Raw genomic sequence first — 13,264 nt, forward strand, 5'->3', positions numbered from 1 at the left:
TCGTGTATACTGCTCTGCAGTAATTGGCATTTAGGAGAAAATAACGCATACCTTCACGAGCACACACACACACACACACACACACACACACACACACACACACACACACACACACACACACACACACACACACACACACACACACACACACACACACGCACGCACGCACGCACACATTTTCTTGATTAAGGAGTCACAGATCGGACATAGAAAACATGTAGCTTCGACACGGTTGTTTCAATGGGCAAGGCCATGGACCTATATGGAGCATCCGTGTCAACGTAGAGGGGCTTGGGTCGAGTTTCCTATATATGTTCTCATAGGCGTGCACACAGAGGGGGCAGAGAGGCGCCCCCCCCCCCTCTCCTCTAGTACCTCATTTTTACACTGGGTCTCAGTAATCATAAGGGCATCAGTGAGCGGGGTTCGTGTAAAAGGGGGAGTGGGAGTGCGGTGAAACTTCGCCCACTTTGCCCCCCCCCCCCCATTCCTTTAATGGAGAACCCTACGCACGCCTATGTTCACCTGATAAAGCTGCACTCTTAATCAGGTCTCGCTTAAAGTTCTAAATATAAACAGGAAAACGGATATTTTTCGTCTGGTTCCCTTGATATAGCCAACATTTAACCAGGACCTGATTAAGAGTGTAGCGCTCGTTTTTAGACGTGTGACACTAATTTGAGATGTGCTATATACTCCGCGGCACCTCAGTTGTCACGGCCTTGTAGCCCATATTGAGACAACTGAGGCGAAGTTGTCACAATATGTGCTGTAGTCTGGCTGTTGCGGTAAAGATAACAACAATTCGTGTATGCAATGCATGTTCAGTAGAAGCCGGTGTGATATAGCGCCTGCAGGTTCATGCCGAGGTAGACATTGCGGTAATCTCGATATGAGCTGGCACAATCTCTTCGATATACGATCGATCTTCACGGGAAGCGGAATATAAATTGTATCATCCTGAAATTGTATTATCCAGAGTGAGCCACAAAAAATATCTTGCAGCTCTGGTTTGTCTTTAGGCACCGTTTATACGGTCGTGCTGGTTCGCGCGCGGAGCCGTTGACGGCGTTGGCAGAGGTGGTGGTGACACCTTGTGGCGTTCTGTCCAACTAAAGTGCCAAAAACTTTAATTCCCTTCAGTGTTCTCGTCGAAACGAAATAATGAAAGTACTGTGACTTGATGATTATCTAACTGGCAATGTTTTACATCGGCTGATGAGTAGGCGTAAAGCGTGCAAGTCACTCCAATATCAGCCACGGCCGGGCTAGACCGCACGCGCGCGCTCGCGTGCGGTCTAGCCCGGCCGTGTATCAGAAGCGTTATCCGCCGAGCGACGCAGACTGGTGAGCCGCTACCAACATCTTGGGCTACCATCCGTGGAGGACATTCTCTTCCCTGCGCGGTGTTATGCCAGGGCTCCCAACCCAAACTTCCTTGCTTCGACAAGGAATTCAAGCTGGTAAAACGTCTGACGCAACCAGCGTCGACACCCGCTGATGCAACGAAGCGGGAGTCTTACGCAATCCCCGGCAACTCCGGCGGCGATGAGGCTGACTCAACCAGCGTCAACACCAGCTGATGCAACGAGGCGGGAGCCTTACGCAATCCCCGGCAACTCCGGCGCTGCGCCTGACGCAACCGACGGAAATCTCTCTCGCAACGTGCGGCAAGCCCTCCTCCCCGCGGATCCGGTTCGAGCCAGCGACCAACGGCGGTTCCTGATTGGAGGCTTCGCACTACTGGCTGATGCAAGCGATCGCCCAGGGCTATAAAAGAACCAAGCTGCGCGGAGACAGAGACAGCGAGACAGCGAACGAAGAAATCGCGGGTCGTCGTCGCACCGCTGTGCGAGCCCAATAAGCTGTCGGCCCCAGCGCCGAATATGTAACGCCTCTGTATATATGTATATAAATTTGCCTTAACTCACCGTCGCCTTGATCGCTCCGTCTATCAGCTCTGCGCAGAAGCAGTCGCAAGCTGAGACACCCGTTTCCCAACAGTGGATGGCAGCTGCGGGATCGGCCGGCGTCAGCTACCTCGATGCGGTGAGTGCCTGATGTTTTCCCTTCAGTTTACCAGACTTCTCTAGCACAGGTTATCGTAGTTTAGAGAAGGTTGTGTGAAGCATTGGAGTGAGCTTTGATTGTTTCGAGCCAAGTCGGAGCGCTTTGAAACCAAAGTTAATGCGGAGGGCGTAAACACGGCAGGTTGAGAATTGCTTGCGTGTCTTTCTAGTAGACTTATAGGGGATACGGCAAGTAGATTCTAACGAGGGCAAATAGCAAGAGGCTAGTGTGAACGATGGAGAACCTTAAAGTGAAGGAACTCATCGAAATTTGTGAAGAACTCGGCCTTACTCTGGGCCGTGCGAAGCGAAAGCAAGCGATCCTTGAGATCATGCAGAAGGAGGGAGTAACGGCTGAGGAAGTCGATGAGGCCTGGGCGGATATCAAAGAACGCCGCGAGGAGGCCGAGAGACGAGAACTTCGTGAGCGTGAAGAGGCGCAAAGGCGAGAACGCCGTGAGCGCGAGGAAGCCGAAAGACAAGAACGCCGCGAGCGTGAGGAACGCGAAGAGCGCCTCGAGATGAAAAGAATGGAATTGGCACTCCGTCAGTGTTCGCAAGCGCCTAACGTAGCTTCTGCGACGGTTCAGGCTAGTGGACATAGAATTCGGGACCAACTGCCACCGTTCGTAGTGGGCGAGGACATGGCGAAGTATCTCGTAAAGTTCGAACATGTCTGCGATAGAAATGGCATCGAGCGGTCTCTTTGGGCACAGAACCTGTTAGCTCTGCTTCCCGGAGAAGTATCCGACGTGATAACGTGTTTGTCGAGGGAGGCGTTTGAGAGCTATGACGAGGTTAAGGAGGCCCTGTTGAGAAGATATAAATTGTCACCCGAGGCTTTCCGGCAAAGGTTCCGGTATGCAAAAAGGGGGAATGAGTCACACGTTGACTTCGCGTTTCGTCTTAAAGCCGATTTAATTGAATGGCTCAAGGGCGAAGATGTCTATGACGATCGCGATAAAGTGGTAGAGTGCATAGCATTGGAGCAATTCTACCGCTGTATCGAAGATGATGTCAAGCTTTGGCTGCAGGATAAGCTTGGAGAAGTACAGCTAAACAAGGCAGCAGAGTTAGCTGAAGAGTACTACACTCGTAGAAACTTGCACAGTAGGGCCGTGCGTGTTGAAAAAGCTGAGAGAAAAGAGGGCTTTTCAAAAAAACCTGATGACCGAAAACCTGCTCCGCACCGTAATTTCAGAAAAGACCCGTCTTTTACGAAGGAGACTGTGAGGGAAGGGCAAACGGAAGCGCAGAAGTCGAGTGAGCTTCCCAAAGAGCGCACTGATACTACACGGGCGTTTGAGTCACGGAAGCCGCTAATCTGTTACAATTGCAAAAAAGAAGGGCACATCGCGGTAAATTGTAAACAAAAGGTTGCTTTCGCAACGATCCGTGAATCAGAAAAGAACATGCGGTTGTTAGAACCGTATATTCAGGAGATTAGCGTCAATGGGAAAACGTGTCGAGCACTTCGAGACTCAGCGGCAACTATGGACGTTGTCCATCCTTCATTAGTGTCTCCGAACGACTTGACAGGAGAATGCGCATGGATCAGGCAGGTCGCCGAGGAGCAGAGCACTTGCTTACCGATCGCTACGGTGATCATTGAAGGCTCTTTCGGTAAGCTTCACACCGAAGCGGCTGTGTCTGCTGCTCTCCCAGATATCTTTTTTCGAACAACTCGGAGCAGCTTCTCAAAGAGCAGGGTAAATCGTTCTTTCCCAGCGTTGCGTACATGGCCCTCACGCGATCGCAAGCGCGGAAGCTTTCACAGGAACTTGATCTCGTTCCATGTAGTACGCCACCACCGGCAAAAGTGGCCGAGCTGCGTGACCTTGGCAGCGAGTCGAGCGAGCCTCGGACAGAAAACTCTCGGGATGGGTTACTCGAGCCGCCTGCAGCTGAAGCGGGTAGCGTCGTCTCCGTCGGCGGAGAAACCGAAGTGGCGCCGTTGGGCGAGGCGGGCAATACGCTCAAGCCTGTAGCTGAAAGTTGGTGTGAGCTGTCGAGGGTTGATCGAGCGACGCTCATTCGAGAGCAGCGTGAAGACATCTCGATAAAAGCGCTAATGGAAAGCGTAAAATTGGGAGTAAAGAAAAAGAATGTTTCTTTTTATGAGAAATCTGGGCTATTGTATCGTAGCTACACAGATGTACAAGGTCGCAGGTATGAGCAACTCTTGATACCGCAAAAGTATCGTCGCCAGCTATTGGAACTTGCGCACGAAAACGCGTGGGCAGGGCATCTCGGCTTGAAGAAGACCAAGGCTAGGATTTCCCTTGAGTTTTACTGGCCGAAATGCTGGAAAGATACCGAAGACTTTGTGCGCTCTTGCGACACTTGTCAGAGGGTGGGGAAATCCACGGACAAGTGGAAGGCGCCCATGAAGCTTGTGCCAGTTATAACAGAACCTTTTCGGCGCCTAGTTATCGACATTGTTGGGCCATTGCCGCAGTCAAGGCAAGGTTGTCGATACATCCTGACTGCCCTCTGTATGGCAACGAAATTTCCAGAAGCGGTATACCTCTTAGGGAGCTCAATTCTCCTCACGTCGTGGATGCTCTGCTCTCGATATTCGCGCGTGTCGGATTTCCTTCTGAAATTCAATGCGACAATGGCAGCGTCTTCACCAGTTGCCTTACCTCTACCTTTTTGGATAAATGTGGAATCAAGGTGGTGCACAGTTCAATCCATCACCCACAATCTAATCCGGTAGAGCGTATGCATTCAGTTCTAAAACGTATACTGAGAGCTCTTTGTTATGAGCACAAATGCGACTTGGAAGCATGTATTCCTCCCGCTATGTTTGCTTTGAGGTCTGCTCCTCATGAAAGCACTGGCTTTAGTCCCGCAGAGCTTGTATATGGCCGGATCTTAAGAACACCTTTGCGAATGCTACGCGAATCCTGGGAGGGATATGATGAGGACCCGAATGTAGTTGCTTATGTTCTCAACCTCCTTCAGAGGCTCGGAAAAACAAAAGATCTTGTGGAGAGCCACATGAAGGCAGCGCAAGTATTGTCGAAAGAATACTACGACAAATCAGCAAAAAAACGTACCTTCGAAGTGGGAAGTCAGGTAATGTTGCTGCGGCCTTCGAAGAAGAACAAGCTGGAGGTTCATTGGGAGGGGCCCGCTAAGGTAATATCGAAGCTTTCCGATACCAACTACGAAGTGAAATTAGGAAAGCGGTCTAACAAAATTTATCACAGCGACTTGATGAAACCGTACGTTCAACGTCAGGCGGTCGTAAACCTGCTTTTGAATGCTTCAGAGGAGGAAGGAGCAGAAATTCTGACTTCTAGCGATGTAAGCGAAAGGGGTTCAGAGGTGATGTTGGAACAGTTGAACCTGGAGCCAAGGTTAAGTCAAGTCCAGAAGGAGGACTTGAGGAGGATTGTTTCTGAGTTTAAAGACGTGTTTTCCAGCCGTCCCGGAAAAACGACGGTTATTAAGGGGTATTCAGACGGGGGAGGAATGCTCGGGGGAGACGGGGGGGTTGCGGATCACGTGACCACGACGTCACGGATTAGCGAGTGGGCGTGACCCCCCCGCGCCTCCTCGGAGGAGACGGGGACGTTTTCCCCGAAAAGACAAACAATCCCCCGGCGGTGGGGGATGTGGCGGAATTTCTGGCTCTTGTTTGGCCACATTGGTGCACTTGCTCCTGCAGAGAGCGGCAGCGGGTGTCCAGTCTGCAGTTGGGGTCATCTGTAGCTGGGGTCATCGTCGTCAGCAGCTGGTGAAACGGGCGGTACAAGCCACAGGAGTAGTCTGGTAACACTGGTCTCCCCCTCCGTTCGCCCCGTCCGTGTGAGTGGGGGGCATTTGTGGCGACTTCTCCTCGCGAGTTGACGTCAGGCTCCGCCTTTACCCCCCGAGCATTTCTCCTCCGTCTGAATACCCCTTTAAGCACGACATCGAGCTGACATGTGAGGAACCAATCCGTAGTAAGCCATATCGATGTTCCCCTGTGCAGAAGCAGATCATGAAGGAGGAAATCGATAGAATGCTTGAGTTGGGAGTCATAGTACCGGGTGAGAGTGACTATACATCTCCTCTAATATTGGTTCAAGTGCCGGGAAAGGATCCTAGGCCATGCATCGATTACCGGCGCCTTAACGCCATAACTCGAGACCAGACCTATCCGATACCAAATCTAGAGGAAAGGGTGGAAACAGTGTCAAAGTCAAACTACATTTCCACGCTAGACCTCGTGCGAGGTTATTGGCAGGTCCCTCTTACCGAGCGTGCTAGCCGCTACGCCGCGTTCGTTTCTCCATTCGGAACGTATCGTCCCCTTATGCTGAGTTTTGGACTGAAAAATGCGCCTTATTGCTTTTCGGGTCTAATGGACCGCGTTCTTAATGGCCTGTCCGAGTTCGCACTGCCGTATCTCGACGATGTCGCCATCTTCTCGAACACCTGGGAAGAACACGTCGAACATTTACGAGTCGTGCTGAACAAGTTGAAAGAAGCGGGTCTTACAGCGAAACCTGCTAAATGTCACCTAGGATGCGGCGAGGTGTCTTACCTGGGACACGTTGTGGGGCGTGGCCGGCGTCGACCTTCAGAGATCAAGGTAGCCGCCGTCGTGAACTATCCACGACCAACCACCAAGTCTGAGATAAGGGCTTTCTTAGGACTAGCGGGATACTATCAGCATTATGTGCAAAACTACTCTACCATTGCCAGCCCTCTAACTGACGCACTTCGAAAGTCGGAGCCAGTTAAAGTGACATGGGACCCGGAGAAAGAGAATGCGTTTTGCAAGCTTAAACAAGCCTTAAGCGAAAAACCCGTTCTCATGGCGCCTGACTTTTCCAAGGGCTTTATCATTCAGTGCGACGCGAGTGATCGCGGAATGGGAGCTATATTGTGCCAGGAAGATGACACTGGTCACGAAAGACCAGTTTTGTATTTAAGCCGAAAACTGAGCTGCAGGGAAGAGGCATATAGTACCTCTGAAAAGGAATGTGCCTGCCTCGTGTGGGCCGTTCAAAAGCTGGCCTGTTACGTCACTGGTTCCAAGTTTGTGGTCGAAACGGACCACTGTCCTCTAACCTGGTTGAATAACATGTCGTCCAAAAGCGGCCGGTTATTAAGGTGGAGCATGATACTCCAACAGCACAACTTGAACGTTCGTTACAAGAAAGGAAAGCTAAACGCGAACGCAGACGCACTGAGTCGCGCGTTCTAATCAGTGCCGTCTTCGGCTATCCTTTCGGTTTTCGCTGGCAAATTGGGGCAAAATTTTGTCCTCATTGCGGCCTCAGCTGAGCGCTTCCGTCCTGAGTGATCTCAAGGGGCCAAGATTATTTTGAATTCTGTTTCATTGCGTTTGTTACACGTGTAATATTTTGAGTTCTGTTTTTAAGAGTTTTGGTGTCTCACATGTGCCTCTTGATATAGAGGGAACAAAATTTCGACATAAAGGTAGCTAGGAATATATTATTCTATTTAGGTCTGGTGTTCTGTGGGGTGACCGAGGGCACTTGCTTGTGTCGTGTGTTGTCTGTTGTCGGACCGATCTTGACAAGTTGCAGAACGATCAACAAGTGCTGATACGAAAGATCGTCAGAAGAGACGAGCAAAGCAAGTCGACACATCTTGGCGACAAGCCACTGGAGCCGGGATCCGGCCTGGCGACTGGGATCTGTTCACGGAACGAAGCGTGGAGCCAAATGTCCCCATGGCCCTGGAGGTGAACCTGGATGGACCTGGCGAACGAGCGCGCCCGGCATCCGAGCCACGTGGAAGCAGCTCGTCTTTCCGGCGCATTGTCTGGCGGCGGGGGTGCTGTTATGCCAGGGCTCCCAACCCAAACTTCCTTGCTTCGACAAGGAATTCAAGCTGGTAAAACGTCTGACGCAACCAGCGTCGACACCCGCTGATGCAACGAAGCGGGAGTCTTACGCAATCCCCGGCAACTCCGGCGGCGATGAGGCTGACTCAACCAGCGTCAACACCAGCTGATGCAACGAGGCGGGAGCCTTACGCAATCCCCGGCAACTCCGGCGCTGCGCCTGACGCAACCGACGGAAATCTCTCCCGCAACGTGCGGCAAGCCCTCCTCCCCGTGGATCCGGTTCGAGCCAGCGACCAACGGCGGTTCCTGATTGGAGGCTTCGCACTACTGGCTGATGCAAGCGATCGCCCAGGGCTATAAAAGAACCAAGCTGCGCGGAGAGACAGCGAGACAGCGAACGAAGAAATCGCGGGTCGTCGTCGCACCGCTGTGCGAGCCCAATAAGCTGTCGGCCCCAGCGCCGAATATGTAACGCCTCTGTATATATGTATATAAATTTGCCTTAACTCACCGTCGCCTTGATCGCTCCGTCTATCAGCTCTGCGCAGAAGCAGTCGCAAGCTGAGACTCCCGTTTCCCAACAGCGGTCAGCACTGCCAGCCCTGCGGGCTTTCCTGGAGTTTGCGGGACCCGCTAACCTCCATGATATTTAATCGAGTTGCGCTGGCCTACTTCCCGTGCCAGGGTGGAAGACCTCCTCTCCTAATACACTAGCTACTCTCCTTCTCACTATCTCCTCTCTCTCTATCCCTGTTAAGCCCACTCCCCCTCCCCGCAAGGCGCTTAGCCGTGTCCCCGATACCATAGAGTTTCCTACAATACTTACTAGAGGGAACTCTGGCGCTAGTGTCTATGGGAGCTGCAATGCTAGGGTGGCTAGAATTGGGAGGTGTGAAAGCCGGTCGCTCTAAGTTGGCCCCCATTCGCGATCCCGCAGCGGTGGCGCTGTAGTCGGGGGCGCTGCCAGCTTGCGCTGTGGTAATGCACTCGCGCATGGGCGTCGGCAGGATTTTGTCTTCAGGGGTGCAAACCCGTGCTGCATCGCGTATGGTGGAGTGGGGGAACGCTGGTGTGGCTTCAGGGAGGCGGGGGAAATGCCCCCTGCCAACGACCATGCACTCGCATCGGTCGTTGCTAGATTTTCGCCATTAAAAGAGCTTTATCAACATTAACATTTTTACGAATTGCCAGTACACTTATGTCTCACTCAAAGATCACGGCATTAGTGCGAAGCTTTCGGCAGCCAACAACCAGGCATAATTCGAGCCTCCATAATGAAACCATTCTTCGATGAAGTGTTATTTCGAATGAAACAATGTTTACATGTTTGATGAAGGCAAAAATATCATCTTCATAAGATTTATCTACACATTTACGGAGTAAAAGAGAAAGCTCCTTCCTGCAGGAGCGTTATCTTTGACGACGTTTTCTAACATTATCACGTGATAACCTTTCATACATTGTAGTTACTCGTACTACTAAGTATACCTCGAGAGTGCGCCTTGCCTTGTCCATTTGTTCCTTGCCATGTACTCAATGCTGAATTTGTATTACACTCGAGGTCGCGCCGTCACGGAGCCAGTATGCTCAAAGTTGAATAGAAATTGAGACAGCAATTATAGTTTCATGGCTTCAACAAAATTTAATTAGCATCATTTCCTGAGCAACACACTGGTGATGTAGGTGATGCGCATGTATTCAATTTTTTTATTTGTCCTCGCTTTATGCCTGGTTGAGCCCCTTCAAAGGAAAATGAACCCTCGATCGTGATGCAAAAGAATTTGACCACTGACGTTGTCAATTCTTCACATGTTCGACGTAGCCAATTTCTGCAACACGCTCCTTACAGAGCTGCAACAAGCTGGCTACTATCTTTGAATGCAGGCGCACTGTGCTGAACACGAGTGTCAGCCTGCTTTACATATATATCTTTGTCAAGTTGTATAGTAACTTTGATTGATACAGCAGCCCTCAAATATCCCAGTTGATAGTTATCTGACTTTGCAGCTGTCATGCAGTGCTTTCTATTAGCACGATGTACGCACTTTTGCACTGTGTGCAGCCCGATAGCAGAATGCGCTTTGTAACTGCGTAGCCCGCGATTAAATACACAAGGTGAGCATCTGCGTTGTTGTTTATTGACGATGAAAGTATAATAAATAGAATAAAACAGAAGAAAATAAAACGTTCAGATTAATTCGTTTATCACTTGCACGTGCTTGTCATAGACGCACGCAAAAACCTTCGCAGCACTTGAACGGAACGGGTTCAGTACATTTACCTTGTGTCAAAATGTTTTTTCACAGATGGCCGAATTCTCGCTGTATCGCTCTGTCGGCCTTTGGGATTGCCCGCTTCCAAACTGCTAATCTGTCTGCATGCCGGTGCACGGGAAAGTGACACTTTTTCCGCACGTGTTCTGCACACCGAATTGCAGCGCCTGGCACAAAACACGGTGTTTGCGCGAATATGTTAAGATGGTCGCTGAGTTTCTTCTTTTTTTTGTACACGTCATTCCTCTCAAGGAACACTAACACAGGGAACTCGTAAAAGCACGTGCACGTCAACGAAGCTGACAAGCTTCCGTCGCAAGCGGCTTACACTGCCGTCTCCCCCATCCGCCATGCGAGCAGGCAGCGCCTCCGACTGCCGCGCTATATCTCGACCTAGCGGAGGGATCGCGCAACGCGGCACCTTCGGGCAAGGGAAACACGGCTCGCTTTTCACACCTCCCCATTCTAGCCACCCTAGCAATGCATCGCGCTTCAGCCAGCATGGGAATCATGGGTAGTACACGGATTTGTCTAAACTTCGTTCTTTCGGCTCCGTTTGGCTCCGCGTCGCCTGCATCCGCTTTGTCGCAAAACGAAGTTCAGCAAAAGTCAGCAGTTCCACTTCTCCACTTTAACTTCTTCAGCCTCACCGATTCAAATCTGGTCACGAAGTTCACAACGATCCATTCTTTTATCCGAAAGAAAACCAAAACGTAGGAATAAACAAAGCCACAAGTGCGTTCGAAGCCCACAAGCACGAAGACTAGGCAAATCCGTGTACTACCCATCATTCCCATGGTGGCTGAACGATCGCAGCGCCAGAGTTCCCTCTAGGTCATTTTAGGAAACTCTATGCCCGATACGGGAGACAGAAAGAAGCGTCTTCTATTTCCTCATTTCTTCTACGTCTAATAAATAGCCACTTTTATATATATATATATATATATATATATATATATATATATATATATATATATATATATATATATATATATATATATATATATATATATCAGCACTGCAGGTCCCTCGTTGGGTCACCAGGTGTCGCTACCAGTACTGTCCATCACGTATAGTTTTCCGGTAACCCGTAAAATCGTAAACGGTGAGAAGTCTACGGACAAACTAAAACTCCCCAAACAAGCACACTCGGGAGTCGGTGACGAAATCAATGGCTGAGGTTCACGCGGCGTCGAGTGATGCTGTTCCGCATAGTGTGTACGTTATGCGGAGCAGCATCATTCTACGTCTCGCGTGTAGTCGACGCACTTTTATACTGCAGCGTTAAAACAGTTACAGTCAATTTGCGCTATATTTTCTTCTTTTCAATGTCGGTACAAAAGATTCTTCTCGAAATTACAAAGAAGTCGGTGGAGGGCTATTTAGGCACGGCAACATAAATCTGTAAGTTTTAAATATATAGTATATAAGCCAACTTCTCCATTCGTGTTATCCAATATTGAGGAAACGCAACTACTTTAGCCGTTCGAAAATACATTGCCTATGAATAAGAGAGCTCACTGAGAAAAAAGAAGAACAAAAAGAATTGTGGGAATTGTGGGAAAACTGATTACCGCGCATTGTGGGAATCAGTTTCATGCGAAGCAGTCGGCGAGTAACTGCCTATATGCTGCATTTTTTTTTTTTTGGCTCTGAACCAAGCGTTGCAAGGCGGATCGACGTGTTTGTGTAGACGAAGTAGTTGTGTACAGGCTTATCAGGCACGTCGACTACATGGTCCGACGTGACGCCAACACTCACGCGTCAGTTTTATCGAAGCGAAGACGTTACGGTGCGGCCACGTGCATTTCACACGCAGCGCTCGTTAGCGACAGGGTCGAGCAATGCTTGAACATAGCTTAATAACTGTTGGGGTTTCACGTCCCAAAACAACGATATGATTATGAGGGACGCCGTAGTGGAGAGCTCCCGAAATTTCGACCAGCTGAGCTTCTTTAACGTGCACCTAATCTAAGCACACGGGCCTCAAGCATTTTCGCCTCCATCGAAAATGTGGCCGCCGCAGCAGGGATTCGATCCCGCCACCTTCGGGTCAGCAGTCGAGCGCCATAACCACTATAGACCACCGTGGCGGCTATTGAATATATATCTTGCTGATTATTATGGGTGTATAAATGTGTAACGTTTATGCTGTTATAAAAGCGGATAGCCAACACTGCACACACAATTGACGTTGCCACGACATGACGTCTGGGTCTTTTTCCAAAGTAGTTTCAAGCACTGGAGTATCTTTGTGGTAGAATAATTGACTACCACGAAGAATGTCTGGTCTCAATTCCGGCTAGAACTCTTTGCATCAATCGGGATTTTTCATTCACGTACATACGCCGCCGACGCTGACACCGGCACCGCATTTTCTGCGACACAGACTCCTTAACGCTTGCGCGCAAATAATAACTGCGAAGAATTTCCGCAAACGAGTTGATCTAACCACAATTTCTTCTTAGTGGTGCTTTCATATTCTACTAATCGTTTCGATAACTCAAATTCACCTTATGCGCATAGTCAAACCCCCGCAGTTAGTATATATATGCGTCATTCATAAAGGAACACCAAACTAGCCAATAAGAAACGGGCATAAGTGAGACTGCTTCCCTTCGCAATACATGTGTTTAGAGCAGGAAGGATCCCTAAACGCTGCTAATTTTTGTTTTTATTCTCAAACGATGCCGGCATGCCGCAGCGGTCAGAGATGGGCTGCGCTATAATCACAGGCCTGCGTATACCTCGTGTTTGCACTGACTCCTCATCGTAAGGGCCTAGGTGGGAAGGGGTTGGAAAGAGGCGGGAGGGGGGGAGGTGCGCAGCGTACTTCATCCAGTACCCCCCCCTCCCCTATGTAGAATTCTGCGCACGCCTATATGGCTATAACTCAAGTGAAAGCGTCGTACACCCGAAAGATTACAGCGATGAGAGCGTGGACGTACGGCTATATGGATACAGCGCCACTTCTGCAGCTCCCTTTGCAGTGCACGCAACTACGGATGCGGGGACGACTCTGCGTAACCGATCTGCTGGCCTGGTGGCAAATCCGCGGAGCGTGAACAGCGAGGCACGCCTTTGGCACGCCGACGTCTGCGTCGACGTTC

The sequence above is a fragment of the Rhipicephalus sanguineus genome, chromosome 11 (assembly GCF_013339695.2).
Source record: "Rhipicephalus sanguineus isolate Rsan-2018 chromosome 11, BIME_Rsan_1.4, whole genome shotgun sequence".
NCBI lineage: Eukaryota > Metazoa > Arthropoda > Arachnida > Ixodida > Ixodidae > Rhipicephalus > Rhipicephalus sanguineus.